General features: G+C 40.3%; 1 protein-coding gene across 8 annotated transcripts in view; it reads right to left on the reverse strand.

The window, feature by feature from the left end:
- SULF2 (sulfatase 2) overlaps positions 1 to 12,442 on the reverse strand; it is a 260,049-nt gene that overhangs the window by 174,221 nt on the left and 73,386 nt on the right. For all 8 annotated transcript variants that reach the window (XM_005304619.5, XM_065566658.1, XM_065566659.1 and 5 more), the window contains one exon: positions 8,546 to 8,669. The gene's annotated coding sequence lies outside the window, so the exon portion shown is untranslated. The remainder of the gene's footprint in view (positions 1 to 8,545; positions 8,670 to 12,442) is intronic.

The raw sequence follows: 12,442 nt of genomic DNA on the forward strand, positions 1-12,442 counted from the left end.
AAGTTAATGATCACCAATTAATCTAAAATAAAAGTCATGCCTCAGTTCAGGTACACATTTTGCCATCTCTTCAATGGTTATGATTTCAGAAACTATCAGTGTTCAGGTATCCTGATTATGTAGGTATTGTTTCTAGAGTAGGGTACTTTACCATATTTATTAGAGTATTTGATAGGAAGTCTGAAAGACTGAGTTTCTCATCCCCGCTTCAGCCCCTGAATACCAAGCGAAAGGGTCAGAGCAGCATCAAGAGATGGGGATCTAAACCCCCAAATCTGGCCAGATGAGAATTTCCCAGCAAAGCAAGTGTCAAAGACAGACACAGACTGTCTTTTGAGTACCCCCTTTACAAACCACAGCATCAACAGTGTTGCAAGGATAGGAAGGGGTGTGTTGGGTGTGGAAGGAGCTGGAGCCACAACACAGTGCTGCTGCCTATAGACATATCTGGGGAGCTGCCTAAACCATCCCCAGGACAGTCCGGAATTGGGATGGTACAAAGGTGGCTTAAAGCCACTTCACCCCATCTCCCCCACTGGGCTACGTCTCTTAGACACAGCACAGAATCTTACCCTCTATATCCAGTGCCAACACAACACTTCTGACAAATAAATAAAACATAACTAATGGTAACTAATAATGGAGATTTATAGCCTGATTTTGAGCCGACTGGAGCCAATAGCAAAGCTCTGAGACTGCAGTGGAGCAGGATCAGACACAAATCTATATCTATATATAACCACCTTTCATTCAAATGTTTAAAGGATTTAACGTGTTTCACAAAAGGATCTATATATCTGAATCACTTCACTCATTGCTGAATTGCAGTCACTTTTTGGATGACAGCGGCAGCTACAATGGATTTAAAACATAAGGGGAAAATGAGCAAATTTTCTTTTCCTGTTTTCCTTGCCATTTCAAGGTCAGTGATTTAACACATCATAGCAAAGTGACAATAGTTCAGGACAAGAGATGAAGAATACCACATTCAAAGGAAAATACATGATGCAGTCTAAAATTCCACCCTAATCAACCAATTCGAACTGAGCCAGGACATCGAGACCCACTCTCTAATTCATGTGAAAAGTGTCAAGTTTTAAATTACTCTAAGTTGCCAGAGCCCTGGTTAACATGCTACTCCCAAAACTGCATCTGCAGAAACACAGTGGTCTTTGGCATTGAACAGGGCCACCAACTCAGTACTGACTGCATCAGCTGTTGGATCAAAGCCACTTCTTACAGCATCATTGAAGGTCTCCATCCCAGTACTGGCTGGATCTCAATCTACTTTGCTTGTGAAACCTGGTGAGCAGCAACGGTGAAATTTGCCCTGTGCATAGAATCAGCACATGGCCTGTGCATCCCTTACCTCCTGAAAGGATGGTTTGAAGTGGGATTTCAATAGTGCATAGGTCTTGTACTAGTTCTCAGCACATGGGTGAATTTCACCCTAAGATATTACTAATGTCAGCAAAGTATTGCTTTAAAAACCATTTACATTATATTTTGCAACATGATTTGAGAAACAAACCAAGAAAATTGGAAAAGGGATCAATAAGCAAAAGAAGCTTTCTAAATATTTGTTCCTTTTGTCTTTTATTCCCAGGAAAGACTGCACATTCCTGTGTCTATTGAGGTGACACCACTGATGAACACATATATTGCACATGATGAACAAGGTTTAAGATTTTGCTTGTACTGTGCATCATTGGCCCTTATCTACAGAAACTGCAGCTGGTCTAGGACAAGATTAAAAAAAAAAGGGACAATCTCCTTAGACGATTAATAGCTGTTTTGTGGCAAGGCAAATGTAGATAAACAAATGTAGTGTACACAGTCAACTGTATATGAGCTAAGGAGGCTAAATTATTTTGGCAAATGAAAGAAAACCAAGGATACGGTAACTTTTTTTTTTTTTGTAAAAACCATAGAATAGATAATTCTGGCAAGTAGATTTTACATGCAAAAACTTATTACTTAAGCACATTTACTAATTTTGTTTATGTTCTTTAACTTGTTCCCAGCATTAAAAACCCTTAGTTTTGTTTGCATGAAAGAGCATAGAGGATAAAATTGATATTTCTTAGCAGCATTTATCATCAGAGGATACAGGGAGCTCTGAAGACTCTGAAGTATTAACATTCAATCAGTGTTAATATAATTAAGACCAATTCTAACCCTCCTCTTATTTCTCAGGTCCTCAGAGATAAGCTTTCTTTTACATCATTACAGACATACCAAAAAGGTGCCTTTTATATCAGAGTGAAACCTTCCATCTGAGCCTCCATGTTCCATCTCCAACATTGATAGCAAGCATGTTACAGATACAAACTAGAGCATTGAGTCTGTCTGACCAAGAATACTTCCACAAATTAATTTATAAACCGAACAAGGAACATAAATGAGGAAGTTGAATACACTTACTGCGAATAGACTTAGAGCAGAAAAACTATTAGATGAGAAAAATACAGTTTTCTATTTAACTGCAATGAAGGTCAACAGATGCATTTAAAATGTACTGAATGGTTAAATACACCTTTATACTTCTCTATCAAAAAAGCACTTTCTAATCAGTCTGTAGTTAAATAGTTTTCACTGCCTTTACCTATCCTGCCTTGATGCAGTATATGCAGAGCTACATTTAAACATCAACAAGCTTCCCTGATGCTCTCACATACACAAGACAAAATGGGTTTTGTTCAGGTTCTAGTTAATCACCCTCAATTCCATTACTAAACCCAATGTAAAATAAATCTGTTGCTATGCGTTTCCTCCCTCCGCTCAAGTGGTCATAGTTTGACTTATTTCAGAAATTTTTAAGCTTTGTAGCAATGCTGTTGCAATGACTGCTAATTTAGGGAAAATCCTAACTCTTAATCCTAGGACTTCAGAAAAATCTTATTATGAAAGAATAATTTCTGTGACCATGACTACTTCTCTTAGTTTAAGTTATGTAGGGATGAACTTTCCCAGCTAAATCTATAGTGCCTCTCTACATCTCAGTTCCTAGTAACAGTGTAAGAATATTCCACCCCCCCTCCCAACACACACACACCCCTATCCCTTTGCTTTTGAGGTAATGGTTTCTGACTGTTCCATTTTTCTAGATCAGTCTCATCTTGTGTGTGTGTGTGTGTGTGGGGGGAAGATATCACACTGGATAGTTTCTGATCTATGGATAGTCTAATTGTGCTGATATCCATACTGATTGCTAATGACTTGCAACACAAGGTTCAGCAGAAACTCAATCATTGTTAAACATTTTCAGTATTAAGAGTAATTGGTTATCAGGCTTCTTCCTTCATTCCAGATAAAGATATTAAGTTATATAAATAATATTTAAATAAACTTTTAGCACAATAGAGGGTCTAATTTCATTATGTTTCTGGCCATAGATTGGTATCATTCCTTCCCTCCACCTCTCCAGAATTACTATTCACAGTAGCATAAATTATGCAAACACGTCTAGGAGATTTCCAGTGCCACAGCCCAAGAGCAGTCTATTTGTGATTATTAAATCAAACTTGTTTCTGTTGCATGGGAGAGGTCATTCTGAAGGAACAAGCAGTGTTATCAAGAACAAATTATGTTGATCCATCGACAAGATTACATTTATTAAAAGCTGGCCTGAGAAGTATTTAGGAAAAGATCTTTTTAAAGGCTGCACTTTGAAAATAAAGCTTAAAATACATATTTGGCAAGCCTCTTCATCTGAGGCTGGCAGAAGTCGAGGGCAAATATGTTTATATGAGCAAATTCTAACATAAGCAAAGGCTGCCTTGCATTTTTCACATCTGTGAAGTTATTTCTTGGTTGATAGGGCGTGGAGTATGAAAATCTAATAGGTTGGTTCCTAAACATTTGGCTCTGGTCTGTTGGCTTTAATGGGAGTTTTTGGTGTATGAGGATATGACAGGACTCACTGGGTGTATCTATGGGTGCTTTGTTAGATGCTTCCTTGAAATCATGCCTCAAATTGCAAATGCATTTTAATACAATCCACAGACGGAGCTTCATTTAGTGTTACTTAAGGTTGCTCTCATCAATAAACTCAACCATAAAATAAAAAAAATAGGCAATACAAAGTTAAGAATTAAAAGGTTGCAAAGTCAAGCACTCTCAAGTTAGTAAATGCCAGAATGAACATCACCCATTAATTTGGCCTCCTTGTGTGTATGCATTTATGATACAGCACTTAATTACATGCAGAAGTGACTACCTGCAAAAAGTTTGGTGTATGTGACTTGCCCAGCAACACAAAGGAACTCGGTGACAGAAGCAGGGATAGAATTCTAGACTCCAGTGCAAGGCATTCAACTGTCCTAATCACAAGACCATCCTCTCTCTTCCTGCAGTCCCGTTTCATTCACTACAAACCTTCCAACTTCTGCAATAAATGAGGCAGATGTCTACAGACAACATACTCTTTTCTCTTTGTGAAGTAACATATTTCACCACTCAGTGCCATGTTGACCACTATATTGAAAGTAATTAAACTAAACTGTACTAAGACAAAACATGGGGTGTGTGTGTTTTCCCTAACAGAAAAATTGAGTAGGGGCTCATCTATAATTTCCTGCTTTTTATTTAAAAAAGGTAAATTTTCAGAAAGCCACAGTCCACTATTCGTAAGAAGTACTTAACAATATACATGAAAAGGAGCTATAATTTTGTATCTTATTTTCCCATAACACTTCAGGAAAGTAATAATTACCATTTGAAAAGGAACAGTATAACTTACTACAGACAGATCTAAAGGAGCTCAGCAGGAGTTTATCAAAACAGTATGATTTCATTATAGTTCCTCTTGTGACCCTTCTTATAACCTTATGGAAGTCTCAGATAAGTCAGTTATCAAAGGCAGCTGCTGCCATGAGAACTAGGCAATAGTAACTCTCCCCCAAGTATGCAAATGAAATGGAAGTAGGGAGTGATGAGTGGCTGATTATCTCTCATGTCACAATATTACCGCTGAGCAGCTGCAGGGGCAGTAAATGTGCATGGGGTAAAACTAGGAAAATCAAGCTTTTTTTGACATTCCAGTCTTTCCAAAATTCCTAAAAAAAAAAAAAACAACAACATAAAATATACCCCGGAGATCATTCCACACACACATTAAATTAGTGGCTGGAATTTGATTCAAATTCCCCATGGCATATTTACAAAGAAGGATTCTGAGAAACATGAAGCACTGTGGCAGGGACCCTATAAAACAGAAAATTCTTATGCAACCCTAAGAATGGTCTCACATCAGCTCCTCCTTCACTAACAAGTCCTTAGTTCAGGTGTCACATTTGTTTGGGAGCTCCAATATCTAAATAGTGCAGGGGAAACGAGATGTAGAATTCTATCAACTGCTCCAGGGAACATGCAACCAACCCTGTGAGGGAGATATTGTTTCTCAAAACTTTTGATTTAAATTTTATTTATATGTGCTCTGTTCCCAATTTGGGATTATAAACTTAGAAAAGGAAAGATTTTTTTTTAAAACTTATCTTCTGTAACAGTGTTTTCTTGTTTTTTACATTGCACCACAGAATCATAGGAATTAAAGAAAGGAGGAGATCTATTTGGACCCATCCCATCTGTCCTCGGCTACTACCAGGAGTGACCCTAGCTGGCAGAAAACCTTCTCAGTAATGCTATACCAATAGTAATTTCATCATTGTTTGATAGGATTTGTCTTCTATTTCCTCCAGAACAGGACAAGGGTGAGTTGGTGGGTGGCAGCAAGTACTGTCTAATGTACCTTTCTGGCATTTTTCACATCTGTATCTTTTGTTTTCATACTAGAATACACACTTTGCAGTTCTAATTTCCACTCCACTAGACCACCTGAGTACCAGGCACTATATATTTGTGCCTCTAACAAAATAGGTGTAAAGAACTTGCTTTCAAACTCTATTACAAGGTTACAAATAAATTATTTAAATTATGTGTATAAGTTGGAGATAATTTTAAAGGAAACTCTGGTTAAAGGACATCAAATATGCTAAAATATAAAATCCATTACATTTTCCCCAAGAACAGATAATTTATTTAATGTGATGTTAAGAGTGTTATCTATATCAGTGTGCTTTTAACATCCAACTCAGGACAACAAATTTTATTTCAAATGCTAGTACAATGGTAACAGATGCCATGAGGAAGCAGCCTAGTGAATATACGAAGACACTGAAAACTTTAAAACAAATAGTCTTGTTCTGAAGTAAGTGATTTATTAAGCTATTGTACTAAACATTGCTTTAGGATGGTTATATATTTGCCCTTCCACTGTTAGGCAATGAGGTCTTGATCCTGTAAGGGAATGAGTACTGAATTCAATGAGAATGGAGAGTGCTCAACAGTTTGCAGGGTCAGTCCCTTAATGACTATTCTTCAGAGTTTGTGGTTTTTCAAGTGTTTGACTACAATGAATTAGAACGTTTGGTAAGCTTGTTCATAGGTTGCAATAGATATCCTATGAAAAGCCAGTACTGCAAGACAGAGTTCAACAAAAGGTTCAAACACCTGAAGTCTATGTAATCACTGTAACAGGTATGATTTTCATTTTCACCCAAGTCTGCAACAAAACAAACTCGAGTCAGGACGTTGCATTCACTTTTTGCTTTCACAGCGTGTAACAATACTCTTACTGAAGAGACATATTGTACAGTGCAGCACAGAAATCAGACTGCTTGAAGAAGTGAGAGACCTAGAAATGATCTCTGCTAGATGTAAACAGCATTTCCAGTAGTTCACAAATGAAATAATACAAACAGAGATTAAACAGAGTCTGATAACCCTAAGTGAAAGCAGAATATTCAAAGTGATGGCATCTGTTCTGGCAAAAAATATATTGGGTAAGCTACTTCTCAAACAATTCTTCCAAAAAAGGGATTTGGTCCAGATGACATTTTGAAGCCAGTACTTGGAAACAGACATTTTTCTCAGGATACTCAAAGCATGTTTATATGTGATATTGTTTAGTTAACTTTCAATACAAGTTACAGCTGAAGCAAATTGGCTACCAACACCACAGTGATACTTCTTCTGTACCCAATGAATTATCTAGAATACTGTGGTTCACTCCAGCCTTGGTATTTTGTTTATTCAATGCAAGACTCCCACACCAGTATACTCTACAGTAATTGTTTATCCCCTAAGCCACTACTAGACCATGAGTGTAGCAAAAGATTCTCATCAGCTTCACACATCAGGCTCTTTTGGAGTGTTAGCATCAGTGTATTTTCAGCTTTTATTTATTTTTGACAGCTTACGCTAATCCAAAAGCAGAGTTTTTCACGGTTCTCCCTTGCTAATAGATTTATCAATGTCTAGGAGGAATGTTTTATAGACTTTACAGCTTATACAAGTGTAGCAGAGTTTCCAATTCCCCTTCTGAAACAAACCTGGAAACCCTTTGATCCAATTTAACTTCAGCTATGAGGGCAAAGCAGGAGATAAAATTTGCAACAGGGAGGTATGTGCATTTTTGTGTTTGGTATTTGTGGCAGGTAGAGGCCTGTTGGCTCTCTATCACTGGTATCCACTGAAACCATTAATACTAGTTGGCTAAATTATGAACTTCTTACACATACCGATGAGTAGTTTACTCACATGAGTAATCTCATAAATTTCAGCAGGACAATTCATCTGTGCTTTACCAAGAGACTAACTACCGTAGCATAGTAATTAAAAAGGTGATTAAGGCAATCAATGGAGCTGATTAGACTTGTACAAGTGCCCAAAGGGATGAGAGAGAGGGCACAAGGAACTTTCTCCTTCCTTACAGAGAAGACAGCCTGGCCAGGAATCATTCATTGCTCTCCTTAAAGCTCCAAGGACCACCTCCTGCTCTGACTGAAAACACTGACAAAAACCTTGACTGGCTTTAATGGGTGCAGAATCCATCCCTGATCTATAAAGAGAGGGAATCAAGGAATAGGAATTTTAGGCTGAATATCAGAGCACAATGTGGAACAGACCCCGCAAACCCCATCACCTGAGACATTTGAAACTACTGTACGCTGGACAAAGCACTAGGAAAATTTACTGCAATCAGGGGGCTGATTGGAACCTGAGCAAGGTAATGGATTAGGTGACTTAATTGGTGTTTTCAGTCCATAATTTCTATTATATTCTTACCCTTTCCAGATAGCTCCTATAGCCAGGATCATTCAGACTTTCAGTCCAGCCATGAAAGGAGGCAAGCAGCCATTTTTAGAAGAGAGATCTGCTACCTCTCAGTATATTGACAATAGAATATGTATATATTGAGTAAGCCCTGTCAGGTAAAAGTGTGAATTATCAGCAGTATGGTAAACAGCCACATTCTAAATCCCAAATTAGATCACGCCTTTACTGAACCTGGTGCTTTTCGCTGTCAATCCCACCACTAACTTCCTAACCCCCTCAGCTAACAAAGTAGAAGGATTTTATCCCCACCCCATCCAAAACACTTCCAAGCAACATTGCATGCTGTCATAAGACAAAACAAACATCCTCTAACACAGAGGGTCCCTTTTCTTTTTCATCTGGTACAATTTTTGTTATCCTTACATACCCTCAACTCATCACTCAGGAAAGGAGTACCCTGGAGTGGCTTGGCTGGCATGCAGGTAGGAAAAGACAAAGGTCTTAACTTCTGTTTCCAGGCTGAGGTAGGAGCTCGATGTGGAAGGAAGAGCCTGAAAAGGAAACAAACCACAAAGCGTGTTAAACCCAGAACATAAACTTTGATATCCACCACCCCAAATGTGGGATCACAAGATCTGCAAATTATAGGTCAATTTCTCATTTTCCCCACTATCTAAACAGGGAAAGTACAACTTCAACACAATGGAAAAATAAGGACATGAGCTGCATTCATTTGTTCGGTAGTCTTACAGAATGGTCTGCTATTAAGGTTCTTGAAGGCTTTGTTGACCACAGCATGGGTCCCTGGTAACTTTAATGAAAGAGGAGATTTGTTCAACCCTCCATTAATTCCAGCAAATTCAAATTCAAGCATATTGCTAAAAGCACTTTTCTGCATTAGCCCACATGTTTAACTGGTACTATTTTTTGTGTTAAGTTTTTGAGAGTACACTCAGACACGGACCTGGAGAAAACATTGTTTTGAATGATAACATTCTTGATTCCTCCAGTCTATCACAAAGGACAAAAGGCACGGGATCAAAAAAGCCTTCTCTTTCAAATATATAATTATCCCTCTGTAGCATCTGATCACCCAACTGAACCATTGAGCTTATCTTTGAGAGAGTGTTATTTACACCTTAGCCTGGACCTTGATCAGACAGGTTTCCACTGTTAAGTCAGGAACCACCTTGCACTCATACACACTAGTTGTCATTCGCATTCTGATAGCTCTGAGATTTAAAGCTGATGGAATACATTTTGGAGAAAGTGTTTATTGCAATAAATAAATAAAAACAAGCATCATTAAAACATCAAACTGGCAGCAGGATGGTCAACCCTTCTGCCTCACAGCCAAGACTTGGTTAATCCTGCTAATCAGAGGAATGCTGAAAGACCTTGGAGTAAAATACTGGCATTGGTCCATCATCTCCCCATGGCAACCTAGTCTTGCTTAGCGTCTGTTTATAAATTTTAAAGCTCTGGGGCTTACAAGATATCTTGCTTTAATTCATGTAGATCAACTGTCCATCATTCAATACACCTACTGCTATGTGAACAAGGTATGGTATTGAGAAATAAAAAGTCTGAATATATGGCTAAGATTTGTAGAAATATGAAAAATTCAGCAGCCAATAATTGAATTGCAGTAGTTGATTGCTTTAGGACTGCATAGCATGGTACATTAATCCCACAGACAGATTACATATGACACATTGTAACCATCTATGCAGATAACATCTGTGATGAACAGGGAAGAAAATGGTAACTTTTCCAACTTGGATACAATTTGATAAATCTCCCAGCCAGTGGGGTAATAGATGCAGAACTGGGGAAATAAAACAAATTCTTGATCATGTTTGTGTGGCCATTGGTTCGCCAGTGACTAGAAATGTGTCTCATGGACATTGCTAAGAATTTTACTTTACTTTAAGATTCCAGCTTCCTTTTAAAAGAGGTGTTGGAAAAAGAAATTGCATATTTGAAAAATAAATGCATATTTTCCTTTCAATCTTCTGTGATTAGTTCGTGTGGAAGTAAGGTCTGCATATGACAAATGCTTCTGCCACTTATGTGGTCACAAGTGTAAGTCTTTGTGAGATTGAAGCACAATTCAGAATTATTCCCTGTAGATAGTCATCCCAAGATTAAACCTCAGCAACATTTGTCACATTGTCAAGTGTCTTTCCCCCGGAACTTCTTCACTGAATATTTATGTAGACAGAGTAACTAGTTGCAGCAAAATAAATATTTAATATCTTTTTCTTTACAAGCTGCAATACATTGACAGCAACGTGTGGAAAATATAATTAAAAACAATATGTTTAATTACAATTATTGCATTCATACTCCAATTCTGTAGTTTGACATGTGGAAGAATTTATATCATTCAGATACACACATGCTGCTACTTCCTACTGTTGCCAAAATGGGTTATTAATTGCCAAATGCTTAAAACATATCATTGTTCTTCACAGTTATAAATGGCTGGCTAGGTCTAGGTCAGTGGTCACCAACCCGTTGATCACGATCTTTGGCGGCACAGCGGGGCTGCCACTAAGACAGGCTTCCTGCCTGCCCCGGCTCCACACCGCTCCCGGAAGCGGCCAATGCAGGTCTCTCTCCGTGCTTTGCTCCTGCCTGCAAGCATCGCCCCCTGAAGCTCCCATTGGCCAGGAATGGGGAGATGTGACGAATGGGAACTGCGGAGGCAGAGCTTGCAGACAGAGGCAGCGCGAGGAGTCATGTGCCACCCGCCCTGCAAGGCCGCAGGGGCATGAGGCCGGGTTAGGCAGGAAGCCTACCTTAGCGGCTGCGATGCTGCACTGCCAACTGAGAGCCGCTGGAGGTAAGTGCTGCCCGGCCAGAGGCCGCACCCCAACCCTGAGCCCCCTCCCAGAGCCAGCACCCCAACCCCCCTCCTGCACCCCAAGCCCCACCCCTGAGCCCCCTTCCAGAGCCAGCATCCCAAACTAGCACTGAGCCCCCTCCCGGAGCCAGCACCCCATACCCCCCCTCCTGGACCCCAACACTCTGCTCCAGCCCGCAGTCCCCTCCCAGAGCCCACACCCCACGCCCCCTCCTGCACCCCAACACTGCCTCGGCCCGGAGCCCCCTCCTGCAGGCAAACTCCCTCCCAAAGCTTGCACCCCTCACCCCCTCCTGCACCCCAACCCCATACCCCAGGCTCAGCCCAGAGCCCCCTCCCACACTAAGAAACCCTCGACTCCAACCCAGAGCCTGCACCCTCTCCCGAACCCCTACCCCCAGCCTGGTGAAAGTGAGTGAGCGTTGGGAAGAGCAAGTGACCGGGGGGGGGGCAGTGAAATGGAATGAGTGGGGTGGGGTAGATCCTGGGTTGCCCTTAAATTCAAAAAGTGATCTTGGGCATAAAAAGGTTGGAGACCACTGGTCTAGACCATTATGATTACCAAATATCAGGCTTAGAATGTCTTATTGATTATTATTCTGCAGATGTTAAAACATCTTGACATGAAGCCACTTTTTTGTTATACCAGATGCTACAGTAGAACTTCAGCAGGAGTGAAATCAGGAAGGCCAAATCACACTTGGAGTTGCAGCTAGCAAGAGATGTTAAGAGTAACAAGAAGGGTTTCTTCAGGTATGTTAGCAACAAGAAGAAAGTCAAGGAAAGTGTGGGCCCCTTACTGAATGAGGGAGGCAACCTAGTGACCGAGGATGTGGAAAAAGCTAATGTACTCAATGCTTTTTTTGCCTCTGTCTTCACGCACAAGGTCAGCTCCCAGACTGCTGCACTGGGCAGCACAATATGGGGAGAAGGTGACCAGCCCTCTGTGGAGAAAGAAATGGTTTGGGACTATTTAGAAAAACTGGACGTGCACAAGTCCATGGAGCCGGATGCTCTGCATCCGAGGGTGCTAAAGGAGTTGGCGGATGAGATTGCAGAGCCATTAGCCATTATTTTTGAAAACTCATGACGATCGGGGGAGGTCCCAGATGACTGGAAAAAGGCTAATGTAGTGCCCATCTTTAAAAAAGGGAAGAAGGAGGATCCGGGGAACTACAGACCAGTCAGCCTCACCTCAGTCCCTGGATTCACCAAGGGGAAGTCATGCCTGACTAACCTAATTGCCTTCTATGATGAGATAACTGGCTGTGTGGATGAGGGGAAAGCAGTGGATGTGTTATTCCTTGACTTTAGCAAAGCTTTTGATACGGTCTCCCACAGTATTCTTGCCGCCAAGTTAAAGAAATACAGGCTGGATGACTGGACTGTAAGATGGATAGAAAGCTGACTAGATCGTCGGGCTCAACGGGTAGTAATCAATGGCTCCATGTCTAG

The sequence above is a fragment of the Chrysemys picta genome, chromosome 13 (genome assembly GCF_011386835.1).
Source record: "Chrysemys picta bellii isolate R12L10 chromosome 13, ASM1138683v2, whole genome shotgun sequence".
NCBI classification, from domain to species: Eukaryota; Metazoa; Chordata; order Testudines; family Emydidae; genus Chrysemys; species Chrysemys picta.